The 6,618-nt window shown below is 40.2% G+C and overlaps 1 long non-coding RNA gene across 1 annotated transcript in view; it reads left to right on the top strand.

Moving 5' to 3' along the window:
- The first annotated feature begins 5,133 nt into the window (after window positions 1-5,133).
- Window positions 5,134-6,618, top strand: part of LOC122558043 — a 4,508-nt gene continuing 3,023 nt past the window's right edge. Inside the window, exon 1 of the long non-coding RNA XR_006314017.1 lies at window positions 5,134-5,209. This is a non-coding gene — a long non-coding RNA (uncharacterized LOC122558043). The remainder of the gene's footprint in view (window positions 5,210-6,618) is intronic.

The raw sequence follows: 6,618 nt of genomic DNA, 5'->3' as shown, positions 1-6,618 counted from the left end.
CGATGCTCTCCACCGCATCTCCTCCACTTCCCACTCCTCCGCCCTTGAACCCAGCCCCTCCAATCACCACCAGGACAGAACCCCACTAGTCCTCACCTACCACCCCACCAACCTCCAGATACATCGGATCATCCTTCGTCATTTCTGCCACCTCCAAATGGACCCCACCACCAAGAATATATTTCCCTCCCCACCCCTATCAACGTTCCGGAAAGACCACTCCTTCTGCGACTCCCTTGTCAGATCCACACCCCCCACAAACCCAACCTCCACTCCCGGCACCTTCCCCTGCAACTGCAAAAAATGCAAAACTTGCGCCCACACCTCCCCCCTCACTTCCCTCCAAGGCCCCAACGGATCCTTCAATATCCATCAGAAATTCACCTGCACCTCCACCATTCAGTATTCTGCATGTTTCAGTTTGATCCCCCCCTCATCCTTCTAAACGCCATGAACCCAGAGTCCTCAAACATTCCTCATATGTTAAGTTTTTCATTCCTGGGATCATCCTCGTGAACCTCCTCTGAAAATGCTCCAGGGCCAGTACATCCTTCCTAGATATGGGGCTCAAAACTGTGCACAATAGTCCAAATGTGGTCTGACCACAGCTTTGTAGAGCCCTGCTTTTATATTCAAGGCCAAATGCCATCATTGCATTTGCCTTCCTAACTACTGACTCAACCTGAAACTTTATCTTGAGAGAATCCTGGACTAGAACTCCCAAGTCACTTTGCACTTCAGATCTGAGATATAAAGTTTAAGCCAAGTTACAACAGCCATTCTCCTGCTCTAACAATCCCCCATTCTCACAGCTCTCACTCCAGGGTCAGGACAATTTTCAAGCCTTGTAATGGATCACAGAGGCAAAAGAGTTTGGGAAGCAGTGGCTATTGCCTGGGTAACTGAGCACCAATGGGGGAACACTTCAAATCAGAGATGCTCAAAAAGTCCAGAATTAGAGAAGTGCAGATATTGTCAAGGTTGAGGGATTAGAGATGATTAAAAGCAAGGCAAGATAATGGAGGGATTTAAAAACTAGGACGAGAATTTTAAAATGAAGATTTTGTAAGACAGAAGGCAGTGTAGAGTAATGGGTGAATGCTGGATATTCCTATCGGTTGTTAATTATTTTGTTTTGGATAGTCATGATTTGGAGACACCGGTGTTGGACTGGGGTGTACAAAGTTAAAAATCACACATCAAGTTATAGTCGAACAGGTTTATTTGGAAGCACTAGCTTTCAGAGCGCTGCTCCTTCATCAGGTGGTTGTGGAGAATAAGATTGTAAGACACAGAATTTACAGCAAAAGTTTATAGTGTGATGTTACTGAAATTATATATTGAAAAATACCTGAATTGTTTGTTAAGTCTCTCATCTTTTAGAATGACTGTGTAGGTTTCACTTCTTTCATATGTAAATCACAAAACCTTTTTTATAAGTTACATTCTCAAGTGCACTTTTACAATTGCTAAAGTGCATTTGAGAATGTAACTTTAAAAAAAAATTGCGATTTACATACGAAAGAACTGATACCAACATGCTCATTCTAAAAGATGAGAGACTTAACTAACATTTCAGGTATTTTTCAATATATAATTTCAGTTACATCACACTGGAAACTTTTGCTGTAAATTCTGTGTCTTACAATCTTATTCTCCACAACCACCTGATGAAGGAGCAGCGCTCCGAAAGCTAGTGCTTCCAATTAAACCTGTTGGACTATAACCTGGTGTTGTGTGATTTTTAACTTTGTTTTGGATAAACACTGTATCTACAAACTTTACTGAGGGTTGACACGGATTTCTAATCTTACTTTCACTGCGGCATTATCCTGTTTGCTCATTTGCAAGATGCGTCTGCCACATACTGGCAAGGTTATCATTTATTGCCCCTCTCTCACAATCCCTTCAGATGGTGCTGGTGATACTTCCTCTTGAACCTTTGGATATTGATACAAGCACTGGAGCAGCAACACTGAGGAAGCACAATGCTAGGGAAAGGGCAAAGTGAAGGATGCAGTGTTGGGGGTTAAATAAGGGGAGAATTACAATGCCAAAGGGACAGTGAAATTGTCAAAGTAACAGTTCTAGGATATTGCATAACAGTCACAAGAGCAGCACTGTGGGCATATTGTACTTTTCATGAGCAATGGTGAAGGGGTGCTGTACTGTTGGAGAATCAGTACGGAGGGAAACAACATCTTTCCAATCAAACTTTAAACAAAGGACTCACAACTGAACCATACACCTACTCCCAATCAACTCCACCTCCAAGAGAACATTAAAGATCCTAAAGCACAGCATTCAAAGAAGAGCAGAAGAAATATTCCCAGTATTGAACCAATGTTTATTTGGCAACCAATAGCAGGAAAAAGCATGTTAACTGGTCTGTATATCATTACAGTTTGAGCAATATTTCTGTTTTCAAATTGACTGCATTTAAAAAATATTATTTAAATTATTGTAAATGGTTCAAAACATCCTGAATCATGAAAAGCGCTATATACATTCGAGATCTTTCTTCAATTTTTCACTGAAAACTTCCCTCAAATGTATTTCAAGTGAAATGTCTAGTGGCTGCCACAAACTTAAGCAAAAATAAATAACAGCAGCGGTAGAGCTTATTTGACTACAGAAATCCAGCTAGTATGTTAAATATTTCTTAAAACATCCCTCTTTTAATTTAAAAAATTGCATGCACCATCATTTATTGTTACAAGCACTCAAGTTACCCAATATTTGTATATTGGCCAATACAGAAAACTATCATTCCTGACCAAAATTGTGAAAATCAAGTAGGCAAAAGTGAGGACTGCTGATGCTGGAAATCAGAGTCTAAATTACAGTGGTGCTGGAAAAGCACAGCAGATCAGGCAGCATCCGAGGAGCAGGAAAATCGATGTTTCAGGCAAAAGCCCTTCATCAGTCCTAATGAAGGGCTTTTGTCCGAAACGTCGATTTTCCTGCTCCTCAAATGCTGCCTGACCTGCTTTGCTTTTCCAGGACCACTTTAATTTAGACCAAAATTGTGAAAACTCTAATCTGTCCCACTTTTGTCAGTTTCTGTACATACATTTCATCCGTTATCCCTAAATTATTTAGGTATTTTAATGACTTGTGGGTGGGTTGCAGTTGCCAGTTTGTTTGGTATCTGCTCATTCCTGAAGCAATAACTCTTCTTGAGGCAATGATTCTTCCTCAAGCAGTATCATTTCCATGACGAGTGCTTAATCAGAACAAAACACTTGTCTTTCTGATTCAATGTCACTGTTGGGTTGATGCCTTTCAGAGGACATCGAGCTATTATTTCTAATTCTTTGATTCAAATTAAAGTTGCTTCTTATTCTGTGTTCCAATATTGGTGCACATCCTTAACAGTGAGATTATGTAGATGTTCACACTCTAATGACAAATTTGGCAAGATGTTTGCTAGATGGGTCATGAATCTAACAAATTGTTGCACTACTTTCACATCCATTGGTTGCTGCATTTCTGTTACAGTTCTCAACCTGTTAGGGTCTAAGCAGAGTACTTTCTGTCAGTACATGACCGATTACTTGACTTCAGGCATCTTCAATTACTTCTAAAAAAACCAAAAAAACTGCGGATGCTGTAAATCAGAAACAAAAACAGAAATCGCTGGAAAAGCTTAGCAGGTCTGGCAGCATCTGCGGAGAGAATTGAGAAAGGTTCATTTGACCTGAAACATTAACTCTGATTTCTCTCCACAGATGCTGCCAGACTTGCTGAGCTGTTCCAGCAAGTTCTGTTCAAATAATTCTTTTTGTCATTCAGCTTCGGGTTCATTTGACAAGCTCTCTATAGTCGTCACACTAGACCTTGGTCTGTAGTGGCTTCCACAGGCTAACAAATCATCCACAATGGTTTTTAATCCAGGCAGATCATTGGCTATATTATGCTGTCTGCGTTGACCCTATTCCAAAGCAGTGGATGTGCCAAATAGCATGCAAAAGACCTGTATCCCCCAAATAGTGTCCAGAATCTAGACTGAAAACTGTTGTTTTCATCCAGCTTCACTTACAAGTAAACTTCCTTTGCACTGAGGACAGCCATGACAGGTTTGGCAAAATATCTTCAGTGGTTGGCTATGGTTACTGAGATCTCTTCATTGAGATCTATTGGATCTAGGCATATTTCTATGTCTGGTTTCGCTACTCCTTAATGATACTGAGGGTACGATGCAGCTTGTAGCACTTTTTTTCTTTTCAGATAATAAGAATGTTACTTTTGTTTGCTCAGCCAGTTTATTAAAAGAAGGGTCACTGGAGCCAAAAAGTCAACTCTGCTTTCTCTGCACAGATGCTGTCAGACCTGCTGAGTTTTTCCAGCAATTTCGTATATTTGTTTCTGATTTCCAGCATCTGCTGTTTGTTGTACTTTTTTGCAAGAGCAGTATTGAGTGTCCATGCATGCTTCTCTAGAGCTGCTCTGACTAAGCCTTCACTTTATCTGTTGCCAAAGAATTTGTTTATATAGTTAATAAAGACTGAGTAAGTGACTCTGTGCCAAGCTTCCTGGCCCATGGGACTTAAGATAAACTGCCAATGACTAGGGAATTCTACCTCTATTTCATAAGTGTATACAGCATTATACTATATTTAGCAGACTATCAAGCTGAGAGATTGATTGAGACAACACCCTGCTTAGATACAAAACAGACCTTAATTTGCTCGAAATGGCATACCTTGCTTGAATAAAAGCAGAAAAATGGAATGAGTTTTGAAAAAAGATTGGACCCAATCATTGTTTGAAGCTAAACCTCTCTAAAATCCACCTTGGATCCTGTCTATGATCAGGAAGGTCTTGTCTACAATGTATCGATATGTGCCCAAGCCCAACTGATGCTGCTCCAACTATTGGCATTTATTCAAAATATTCACCTGAATGCATACAGGAGGGAAGTGGAGTCAAAGAGTCATAGAGGTGTTGTGAAAATGCTGTCACTTTAAAAAGGTTATTTTGTCCTTGGGTTTTTTTGAGAGGTCGTAAAGGCGGAAGGGCCAAGGAGTCTAGGGTATTTAACAGTTTAACAATGGAAGGGGAGTGGCCAGTTTTGCCAGTTAAGATTTTTTCTAGTTTTTTTAAGCTGCAGCAGTCACAAGATGTTGGGGTCCAGAGTCCAAGCTTCTGCAAAGGTTTCCTCTGACTTGCTCCGAAATCTCTCTCTGGATGTTGTTCCCTCCTGTCTGTAAGAATCTGTGTTTGAATTTAGCTTTTTAGCCAAGGAGTATGTTTATGGGATGTTACTATATGAGAACAGTTAATTCGTGATAGTTACTGCATCAGATCAGTTAAGTTTTCCAATAGTTAAGTTATTCTAAATTCTGCTTTCTTTTGTTCATGTTTCAACTTTAGTATTTAAGTAATACCATGCATGGATCATTGAGCAGCTGCATACACTCAAACACGCGGCTCAGAGGGAACATTAGCCCTATTAGTTTCCCCAGCACTTTTTCTCCAGTAGCAGTGACTGTACTTATTGCCTCTCCTTTCTTTGCCCCTCGATTATTTAGTAATTTTGGAATGACTTTAGTGTCTTCGGTAGGATAGCAATTTATTGTCACTTGTATCTATGAAAATATAGTGAGATGTGTGTGTTGCCATAATACAGTGCCATTTTAATGACATCTTAAGAGCAAGGATATTGTTAAACTGGTAACTCTTGGTTGTTTTGTACTTGTTTTGCTATTAACTTGATCTCTTCATCCTTTCTGATTCTATCACCTCAGAAATGTTTGCAACATATTTTTCTGTGGTACAAATTATTTATCTCCATCTAAGAATGTGTGAATTAAATCCTACATCTGGTTTAACTTTACTGCAGTGTAATTGCAATTCTGAAAAAGTCAGGGTCCATAAATGGAAGGTGTAGGGGAAATATGCTATCACTATTATGAAAAAGAGGAATAAATTAAACCATAGAGTCATAGAGATGTACAGCATGGAAACAGACCCTTCGGTCCAACTCATTCATGCTGACCAGATATCCCAACCCAATTTGATCCCACCTGCCAGCACCTGGCCCTCATCTCTCCAAACTATTCCTATTCATATACCCATCTTGATGCCTTTTAAATATTGCAATTGTACCAGCATCCACCACTTTCTCTGGCAGCTTATTCCATATACGTAACACCCTCTGCATGGAAAAATTGTCCCTTAAGTCCCTTTTATATCTTTTCCCTCTCACCCTAAACCTATGTCCTCTAGTTCTGGACTCCCCCACCTCAGGGAAAAGACTTTGTCTATTTATCCTGTCCATGCTCCTCATGATTTTATAAACCTCTATGAGGTCACCCCTTAGACTCCAACGCTCCAGGGAAAATAGCCCCAGCCTGGTCAGCCTCTCCCTATAGCTCAAATCCTCTAACCCTGGCAACATCCTTGTAAATCTTTTCTGAACCCTTTCAAGTTTCACAACACCCTTCCGATAGGAAGGAGACCAGAATTGCACACAATATTCCAACAGTGACCTAACCAATGTCCTGTACAGCCGCAACATGACCTCCCAACTCCTATACTCAATACTCTGACCAATAAAGAAAAGCATACCAAACACCTTCTTCACTATCCTATCTACCTGCGACTCCACTTTCA

This window comes from Chiloscyllium plagiosum, chromosome 16 (genome assembly GCF_004010195.1).
Source record: "Chiloscyllium plagiosum isolate BGI_BamShark_2017 chromosome 16, ASM401019v2, whole genome shotgun sequence".
Classification (NCBI taxonomy): Eukaryota; Metazoa; Chordata; class Chondrichthyes; order Orectolobiformes; family Hemiscylliidae; genus Chiloscyllium; species Chiloscyllium plagiosum.
Note: the sequence above shows the minus strand (reverse complement) of the source record. Positions and strands in the feature narration are given on the sequence as shown.